Below are 9495 nucleotides of genomic sequence, written 5' to 3'. Positions count from 1 at the left end.
TAAGTTTTTTCCTCCTTCTAAAATTTATTTTAAAATTGCTGTACCGGTCAATTCCTTTAAAAAATAGAACAGGTGAACTGTTTTTGTTTGTGTTAACTAAACGAGGCAGTGAAAAGTCCGTGCTGATTGTGAAAAAGCGTTGAATTTATTTTCTGATTAATGAAGAAATTTCCTAGGCTTTAAAAACTGCGTTCGTCGGACCTAGGATGAATCAACATGATCATGTTATTTCGTTCGATTAAGATTAAATACGTATACGTATGTTATACGTTTAAAAATGTATTCTCGCGACTTGCCGTATTTCACAAGCCGCTTTTTATTTTCACACCCGTTTTGTCATGCAGAAATCGTTTCATGCTGTCAGGTATTTGAAGCAAAGCAAGATCTCGTGTTTCGTGTGCTTTTTGTATATAAATTTGCAAAATTTGTGTAGCTTTGGTTAAAATTAAAACACCGTGTTTGAGTAAGAAATAGGATTTGTAGGCTTTGGAAACTCGGAAAGATTGGAGTATCGCTTCTCGGCCTTTTGGCTAAGATCAAAGTGTAGTATCTGTTCTTATCAGCTTAATATCTGATACGTACCCCATGTGGGTACTTCGATATTAAACTGATTTTTGCAACTAGGTGAGATGTTAGGTGCTTGCACCGCTCTTGCCACGAGTTGGCCTGGTATTGCAGTACCTCCAGGATCGGCTCACTCCCCTCTTTGGGGAGAAAATTAAAATAGAAAAATAGCTTTCCCTTCAATAGCCTGCGAAACAGCCCCAGTAAAATATTCTCTAATGCTTTTCACTGCTACATGTGTACTTTTTCTATATATCTTTCTTATTTAAGGAGTTTGCGTAAATTGTATAGTTTTACTCATTGTTGTAAATCATTCTACTTCTCGTGCATGTAAAATAAGTTGCATTTTCTTTTTTTATGTCTGTTCTCTAAAAAGTTCTTTTCTTTTCTTGTAATGTAATATTTTTGTTGTCGCTTGCTTGTATTTATAACAGCACATGTCAGTGTATTAATGTATTCTCGTTCCTAAAAAGAAACTCTATAAATTTTTAGCGTTACGGAAAAACGCGGGGAAAAGAATTACGTCCCCTTCTACTGTTTCAATCATCGTTAATAGCGACGTCGCCTCAGAACGAGGGCAAACGATGGAAACTGCAGTCGGCCGGTAAGTTTTTTCCTCCTTCTAAAATTTATTTTAAAATTGCTGTACCGGTCAATTCCTTTAAAAAATAGAACAGGTGAACTGTTTTTGTTTGTGTTAACTAAACGAGGCAGTGAAAAGTCCGTGCTGATTGTGAAAAAGCGTTGAATTTATTTTCTGATTAATGAAGAAATTTCCTAGGCTTTAAAAACTGCGTTCGTCGGACCTAGGATGAATCAACATGATCATGTTATTTCGTTCGATTAAGATTAAATACGTATACGTATGTTATACGTTTAAAAATGTATTCTCGCGACTTGCCGTATTTCACAAGCCGCTTTTTATTTTCACACCCGTTTTGTCATGCAGAAATCGTTTCATGCTGTCAGGTATTTGAAGCAAAGCAAGATCTCGTGTTTCGTGTGCTTTTTGTATATAAATTTGCAAAATTTGTGTAGCTTTGGTTAAAATTAAAACACCGTGTTTGAGTAAGAAATAGGATTTGTAGGCTTTGGAAACTCGGAAAGATTGGAGTATCGCTTCTCGGCCTTTTGGCTAAGATCAAAGTGTAGTATCTGTTCTTATCAGCTTAATATCTGATACGTACCCCATGTGGGTACTTCGATATTAAACTGATTTTTGCAACTAGGTGAGATGTTAGGTGCTTGCACCGCTCTTGCCACGAGTTGGCCTGGTATTGCAGTACCTCCAGGATCGGCTCACTCCCCTCTTTGGGGAGAAAATTAAAATAGAAAAATAGCTTTCCCTTCAATAGCCTGCGAAACAGCCCCAGTAAAATATTCTCTAATGCTTTTCACTGCTACATGTGTACTTTTTCTATATATCTTTCTTATTTAAGGAGTTTGCGTAAATTGTATAGTTTTACTCATTGTTGTAAATCATTCTACTTCTCGTGCATGTAAAATAAGTTGCATTTTCTTTTTTTATGTCTGTTCTCTAAAAAGTTCTTTTCTTTTCTTGTAATGTAATATTTTTGTTGTCGCTTGCTTGTATTTATAACAGCACATGTCAGTGTATTAATGTATTCTCGTTCCTAAAAAGAAACTCTATAAATTTTTAGCGTTACGGAAAAACGCGGGGAAAAGAATTACGTCCCCTTCTACTGTTTCAATCATCGTTAATAGCGACGTCGCCTCAGAACGAGGGCAAACGATGGAAACTGCAGTCGGCCGGTAAGTTTTTTCCTCCTTCTAAAATTTATTTTAAAATTGCTGTACCGGTCAATTCCTTTAAAAAATAGAACAGGTGAACTGTTTTTGTTTGTGTTAACTAAACGAGGCAGTGAAAAGTCCGTGCTGATTGTGAAAAAGCGTTGAATTTATTTTCTGATTAATGAAGAAATTTCCTAGGCTTTAAAAACTGCGTTCGTCGGACCTAGGATGAATCAACATGATCATGTTATTTCGTTCGATTAAGATTAAATACGTATACGTATGTTATACGTTTAAAAATGTATTCTCGCGACTTGCCGTATTTCACAAGCCGCTTTTTATTTTCACACCCGTTTTGTCATGCAGAAATCGTTTCATGCTGTCAGGTATTTGAAGCAAAGCAAGATCTCGTGTTTCGTGTGCTTTTTGTATATAAATTTGCAAAATTTGTGTAGCTTTGGTTAAAATTAAAACACCGTGTTTGAGTAAGAAATAGGATTTGTAGGCTTTGGAAACTCGGAAAGATTGGAGTATCGCTTCTCGGCCTTTTGGCTAAGATCAAAGTGTAGTATCTGTTCTTATCAGCTTAATATCTGATACGTACCCCATGTGGGTACTTCGATATTAAACTGATTTTTGCAACTAGGTGAGATGTTAGGTGCTTGCACCGCTCTTGCCACGAGTTGGCCTGGTATTGCAGTACCTCCAGGATCGGCTCACTCCCCTCTTTGGGGAGAAAATTAAAATAGAAAAATAGCTTTCCCTTCAATAGCCTGCGAAACAGCCCCAGTAAAATATTCTCTAATGCTTTTCACTGCTACATGTGTACTTTTTCTATATATCTTTCTTATTTAAGGAGTTTGCGTAAATTGTATAGTTTTACTCATTGTTGTAAATCATTCTACTTCTCGTGCATGTAAAATAAGTTGCATTTTCTTTTTTTATGTCTGTTCTCTAAAAAGTTCTTTTCTTTTCTTGTAATGTAATATTTTTGTTGTCGCTTGCTTGTATTTATAACAGCACATGTCAGTGTATTAATGTATTCTCGTTCCTAAAAAGAAACTCTATAAATTTTTAGCGTTACGGAAAAACGCGGGGAAAAGAATTACGTCCCCTTCTACTGTTTCAATCATCGTTAATAGCGACGTCGCCTCAGAACGAGGGCAAACGATGGAAACTGCAGTCGGCCGGTAAGTTTTTTCCTCCTTCTAAAATTTATTTTAAAATTGCTGTACCGGTCAATTCCTTTAAAAAATAGAACAGGTGAACTGTTTTTGTTTGTGTTAACTAAACGAGGCAGTGAAAAGTCCGTGCTGATTGTGAAAAAGCGTTGAATTTATTTTCTGATTAATGAAGAAATTTCCTAGGCTTTAAAAACTGCGTTCGTCGGACCTAGGATGAATCAACATGATCATGTTATTTCGTTCGATTAAGATTAAATACGTATACGTATGTTATACGTTTAAAAATGTATTCTCGCGACTTGCCGTATTTCACAAGCCGCTTTTTATTTTCACACCCGTTTTGTCATGCAGAAATCGTTTCATGCTGTCAGGTATTTGAAGCAAAGCAAGATCTCGTGTTTCGTGTGCTTTTTGTATATAAATTTGCAAAATTTGTGTAGCTTTGGTTAAAATTAAAACACCGTGTTTGAGTAAGAAATAGGATTTGTAGGCTTTGGAAACTCGGAAAGATTGGAGTATCGCTTCTCGGCCTTTTGGCTAAGATCAAAGTGTAGTATCTGTTCTTATCAGCTTAATATCTGATACGTACCCCATGTGGGTACTTCGATATTAAACTGATTTTTGCAACTAGGTGAGATGTTAGGTGCTTGCACCGCTCTTGCCACGAGTTGGCCTGGTATTGCAGTACCTCCAGGATCGGCTCACTCCCCTCTTTGGGGAGAAAATTAAAATAGAAAAATAGCTTTCCCTTCAATAGCCTGCGAAACAGCCCCAGTAAAATATTCTCTAATGCTTTTCACTGCTACATGTGTACTTTTTCTATATATCTTTCTTATTTAAGGAGTTTGCGTAAATTGTATAGTTTTACTCATTGTTGTAAATCATTCTACTTCTCGTGCATGTAAAATAAGTTGCATTTTCTTTTTTTATGTCTGTTCTCTAAAAAGTTCTTTTCTTTTCTTGTAATGTAATATTTTTGTTGTCGCTTGCTTGTATTTATAACAGCACATGTCAGTGTATTAATGTATTCTCGTTCCTAAAAAGAAACTCTATAAATTTTTAGCGTTACGGAAAAACGCGGGGAAAAGAATTACGTCCCCTTCTACTGTTTCAATCATCGTTAATAGCGACGTCGCCTCAGAACGAGGGCAAACGATGGAAACTGCAGTCGGCCGGTAAGTTTTTTCCTCCTTCTAAAATTTATTTTAAAATTGCTGTACCGGTCAATTCCTTTAAAAAATAGAACAGGTGAACTGTTTTTGTTTGTGTTAACTAAACGAGGCAGTGAAAAGTCCGTGCTGATTGTGAAAAAGCGTTGAATTTATTTTCTGATTAATGAAGAAATTTCCTAGGCTTTAAAAACTGCGTTCGTCGGACCTAGGATGAATCAACATGATCATGTTATTTCGTTCGATTAAGATTAAATACGTATACGTATGTTATACGTTTAAAAATGTATTCTCGCGACTTGCCGTATTTCACAAGCCGCTTTTTATTTTCACACCCGTTTTGTCATGCAGAAATCGTTTCATGCTGTCAGGTATTTGAAGCAAAGCAAGATCTCGTGTTTCGTGTGCTTTTTGTATATAAATTTGCAAAATTTGTGTAGCTTTGGTTAAAATTAAAACACCGTGTTTGAGTAAGAAATAGGATTTGTAGGCTTTGGAAACTCGGAAAGATTGGAGTATCGCTTCTCGGCCTTTTGGCTAAGATCAAAGTGTAGTATCTGTTCTTATCAGCTTAATATCTGATACGTACCCCATGTGGGTACTTCGATATTAAACTGATTTTTGCAACTAGGTGAGATGTTAGGTGCTTGCACCGCTCTTGCCACGAGTTGGCCTGGTATTGCAGTACCTCCAGGATCGGCTCACTCCCCTCTTTGGGGAGAAAATTAAAATAGAAAAATAGCTTTCCCTTCAATAGCCTGCGAAACAGCCCCAGTAAAATATTCTCTAATGCTTTTCACTGCTACATGTGTACTTTTTCTATATATCTTTCTTATTTAAGGAGTTTGCGTAAATTGTATAGTTTTACTCATTGTTGTAAATCATTCTACTTCTCGTGCATGTAAAATAAGTTGCATTTTCTTTTTTTATGTCTGTTCTCTAAAAAGTTCTTTTCTTTTCTTGTAATGTAATATTTTTGTTGTCGCTTGCTTGTATTTATAACAGCACATGTCAGTGTATTAATGTATTCTCGTTCCTAAAAAGAAACTCTATAAATTTTTAGCGTTACGGAAAAACGCGGGGAAAAGAATTACGTCCCCTTCTACTGTTTCAATCATCGTTAATAGCGACGTCGCCTCAGAACGAGGGCAAACGATGGAAACTGCAGTCGGCCGGTAAGTTTTTTCCTCCTTCTAAAATTTATTTTAAAATTGCTGTACCGGTCAATTCCTTTAAAAAATAGAACAGGTGAACTGTTTTTGTTTGTGTTAACTAAACGAGGCAGTGAAAAGTCCGTGCTGATTGTGAAAAAGCGTTGAATTTATTTTCTGATTAATGAAGAAATTTCCTAGGCTTTAAAAACTGCGTTCGTCGGACCTAGGATGAATCAACATGATCATGTTATTTCGTTCGATTAAGATTAAATACGTATACGTATGTTATACGTTTAAAAATGTATTCTCGCGACTTGCCGTATTTCACAAGCCGCTTTTTATTTTCACACCCGTTTTGTCATGCAGAAATCGTTTCATGCTGTCAGGTATTTGAAGCAAAGCAAGATCTCGTGTTTCGTGTGCTTTTTGTATATAAATTTGCAAAATTTGTGTAGCTTTGGTTAAAATTAAAACACCGTGTTTGAGTAAGAAATAGGATTTGTAGGCTTTGGAAACTCGGAAAGATTGGAGTATCGCTTCTCGGCCTTTTGGCTAAGATCAAAGTGTAGTATCTGTTCTTATCAGCTTAATATCTGATACGTACCCCATGTGGGTACTTCGATATTAAACTGATTTTTGCAACTAGGTGAGATGTTAGGTGCTTGCACCGCTCTTGCCACGAGTTGGCCTGGTATTGCAGTACCTCCAGGATCGGCTCACTCCCCTCTTTGGGGAGAAAATTAAAATAGAAAAATAGCTTTCCCTTCAATAGCCTGCGAAACAGCCCCAGTAAAATATTCTCTAATGCTTTTCACTGCTACATGTGTACTTTTTCTATATATCTTTCTTATTTAAGGAGTTTGCGTAAATTGTATAGTTTTACTCATTGTTGTAAATCATTCTACTTCTCGTGCATGTAAAATAAGTTGCATTTTCTTTTTTTATGTCTGTTCTCTAAAAAGTTCTTTTCTTTTCTTGTAATGTAATATTTTTGTTGTCGCTTGCTTGTATTTATAACAGCACATGTCAGTGTATTAATGTATTCTCGTTCCTAAAAAGAAACTCTATAAATTTTTAGCGTTACGGAAAAACGCGGGGAAAAGAATTACGTCCCCTTCTACTGTTTCAATCATCGTTAATAGCGACGTCGCCTCAGAACGAGGGCAAACGATGGAAACTGCAGTCGGCCGGTAAGTTTTTTCCTCCTTCTAAAATTTATTTTAAAATTGCTGTACCGGTCAATTCCTTTAAAAAATAGAACAGGTGAACTGTTTTTGTTTGTGTTAACTAAACGAGGCAGTGAAAAGTCCGTGCTGATTGTGAAAAAGCGTTGAATTTATTTTCTGATTAATGAAGAAATTTCCTAGGCTTTAAAAACTGCGTTCGTCGGACCTAGGATGAATCAACATGATCATGTTATTTCGTTCGATTAAGATTAAATACGTATACGTATGTTATACGTTTAAAAATGTATTCTCGCGACTTGCCGTATTTCACAAGCCGCTTTTTATTTTCACACCCGTTTTGTCATGCAGAAATCGTTTCATGCTGTCAGGTATTTGAAGCAAAGCAAGATCTCGTGTTTCGTGTGCTTTTTGTATATAAATTTGCAAAATTTGTGTAGCTTTGGTTAAAATTAAAACACCGTGTTTGAGTAAGAAATAGGATTTGTAGGCTTTGGAAACTCGGAAAGATTGGAGTATCGCTTCTCGGCCTTTTGGCTAAGATCAAAGTGTAGTATCTGTTCTTATCAGCTTAATATCTGATACGTACCCCATGTGGGTACTTCGATATTAAACTGATTTTTGCAACTAGGTGAGATGTTAGGTGCTTGCACCGCTCTTGCCACGAGTTGGCCTGGTATTGCAGTACCTCCAGGATCGGCTCACTCCCCTCTTTGGGGAGAAAATTAAAATAGAAAAATAGCTTTCCCTTCAATAGCCTGCGAAACAGCCCCAGTAAAATATTCTCTAATGCTTTTCACTGCTACATGTGTACTTTTTCTATATATCTTTCTTATTTAAGGAGTTTGCGTAAATTGTATAGTTTTACTCATTGTTGTAAATCATTCTACTTCTCGTGCATGTAAAATAAGTTGCATTTTCTTTTTTTATGTCTGTTCTCTAAAAAGTTCTTTTCTTTTCTTGTAATGTAATATTTTTGTTGTCGCTTGCTTGTATTTATAACAGCACATGTCAGTGTATTAATGTATTCTCGTTCCTAAAAAGAAACTCTATAAATTTTTAGCGTTACGGAAAAACGCGGGGAAAAGAATTACGTCCCCTTCTACTGTTTCAATCATCGTTAATAGCGACGTCGCCTCAGAACGAGGGCAAACGATGGAAACTGCAGTCGGCCGGTAAGTTTTTTCCTCCTTCTAAAATTTATTTTAAAATTGCTGTACCGGTCAATTCCTTTAAAAAATAGAACAGGTGAACTGTTTTTGTTTGTGTTAACTAAACGAGGCAGTGAAAAGTCCGTGCTGATTGTGAAAAAGCGTTGAATTTATTTTCTGATTAATGAAGAAATTTCCTAGGCTTTAAAAACTGCGTTCGTCGGACCTAGGATGAATCAACATGATCATGTTATTTCGTTCGATTAAGATTAAATACGTATACGTATGTTATACGTTTAAAAATGTATTCTCGCGACTTGCCGTATTTCACAAGCCGCTTTTTATTTTCACACCCGTTTTGTCATGCAGAAATCGTTTCATGCTGTCAGGTATTTGAAGCAAAGCAAGATCTCGTGTTTCGTGTGCTTTTTGTATATAAATTTGCAAAATTTGTGTAGCTTTGGTTAAAATTAAAACACCGTGTTTGAGTAAGAAATAGGATTTGTAGGCTTTGGAAACTCGGAAAGATTGGAGTATCGCTTCTCGGCCTTTTGGCTAAGATCAAAGTGTAGTATCTGTTCTTATCAGCTTAATATCTGATACGTACCCCATGTGGGTACTTCGATATTAAACTGATTTTTGCAACTAGGTGAGATGTTAGGTGCTTGCACCGCTCTTGCCACGAGTTGGCCTGGTATTGCAGTACCTCCAGGATCGGCTCACTCCCCTCTTTGGGGAGAAAATTAAAATAGAAAAATAGCTTTCCCTTCAATAGCCTGCGAAACAGCCCCAGTAAAATATTCTCTAATGCTTTTCACTGCTACATGTGTACTTTTTCTATATATCTTTCTTATTTAAGGAGTTTGCGTAAATTGTATAGTTTTACTCATTGTTGTAAATCATTCTACTTCTCGTGCATGTAAAATAAGTTGCATTTTCTTTTTTTATGTCTGTTCTCTAAAAAGTTCTTTTCTTTTCTTGTAATGTAATATTTTTGTTGTCGCTTGCTTGTATTTATAACAGCACATGTCAGTGTATTAATGTATTCTCGTTCCTAAAAAGAAACTCTATAAATTTTTAGCGTTACGGAAAAACGCGGGGAAAAGAATTACGTCCCCTTCTACTGTTTCAATCATCGTTAATAGCGACGTCGCCTCAGAACGAGGGCAAACGATGGAAACTGCAGTCGGCCGGTAAGTTTTTTCCTCCTTCTAAAATTTATTTTAAAATTGCTGTACCGGTCAATTCCTTTAAAAAATAGAACAGGTGAACTGTTTTTGTTTGTGTTAACTAAACGAGGCAGTGAAAAGTCCGTGCTGATTGTGAAAAAGCGTTGA

General features: G+C 36.2%; 8 non-coding genes across 8 annotated transcripts; all 8 read left to right on the top strand.

The window, feature by feature from the left end:
• The first annotated feature begins 510 nt into the window (after positions 1-510).
• Positions 511-703, top strand: LOC143061369 (U2 spliceosomal RNA). Its single transcript, XR_012974412.1, has one exon. It is a non-coding gene; the product is annotated as a U2 spliceosomal RNA (small nuclear RNA).
• Positions 704-1679: 976 nt separating this feature from the next.
• LOC143061368 (U2 spliceosomal RNA) lies at positions 1680-1872 on the top strand. Its single transcript, XR_012974411.1, has one exon. It is a non-coding gene; the product is annotated as a U2 spliceosomal RNA (small nuclear RNA).
• Positions 1873-2848: 976 nt separating this feature from the next.
• On the top strand, positions 2849-3041 carry LOC143061367 (U2 spliceosomal RNA). Its single transcript, XR_012974410.1, has one exon. It is a non-coding gene; the product is annotated as a U2 spliceosomal RNA (small nuclear RNA).
• A 976-nt stretch (positions 3042-4017) lies between these two features.
• Positions 4018-4210, top strand: LOC143061366 (U2 spliceosomal RNA). The gene has a single exon (XR_012974409.1). It is a non-coding gene; the product is annotated as a U2 spliceosomal RNA (small nuclear RNA).
• Positions 4211-5186: 976 nt separating this feature from the next.
• On the top strand, positions 5187-5379 carry LOC143061365 (U2 spliceosomal RNA). Its single transcript, XR_012974408.1, has one exon. It is a non-coding gene; the product is annotated as a U2 spliceosomal RNA (small nuclear RNA).
• Positions 5380-6355: 976 nt separating this feature from the next.
• LOC143061364 (U2 spliceosomal RNA) lies at positions 6356-6548 on the top strand. Its single transcript, XR_012974407.1, has one exon. It is a non-coding gene; the product is annotated as a U2 spliceosomal RNA (small nuclear RNA).
• Positions 6549-7524: 976 nt separating this feature from the next.
• Positions 7525-7717, top strand: LOC143061363 (U2 spliceosomal RNA). The gene has a single exon (XR_012974406.1). It is a non-coding gene; the product is annotated as a U2 spliceosomal RNA (small nuclear RNA).
• A 976-nt stretch (positions 7718-8693) lies between these two features.
• LOC143061362 (U2 spliceosomal RNA) lies at positions 8694-8886 on the top strand. The gene has a single exon (XR_012974405.1). It is a non-coding gene; the product is annotated as a U2 spliceosomal RNA (small nuclear RNA).
• Positions 8887-9495: the final 609 nt, after the last annotated feature.

The sequence above is a fragment of the Mytilus galloprovincialis genome, unplaced genomic scaffold (assembly GCF_965363235.1).
Source record: "Mytilus galloprovincialis unplaced genomic scaffold, xbMytGall1.hap1.1 HAP1_SCAFFOLD_293, whole genome shotgun sequence".
Taxonomy (NCBI): Eukaryota; Metazoa; Mollusca; class Bivalvia; order Mytilida; family Mytilidae; genus Mytilus; species Mytilus galloprovincialis.
Note: the sequence above shows the minus strand (reverse complement) of the source record. Positions and strands in the feature narration are given on the sequence as shown.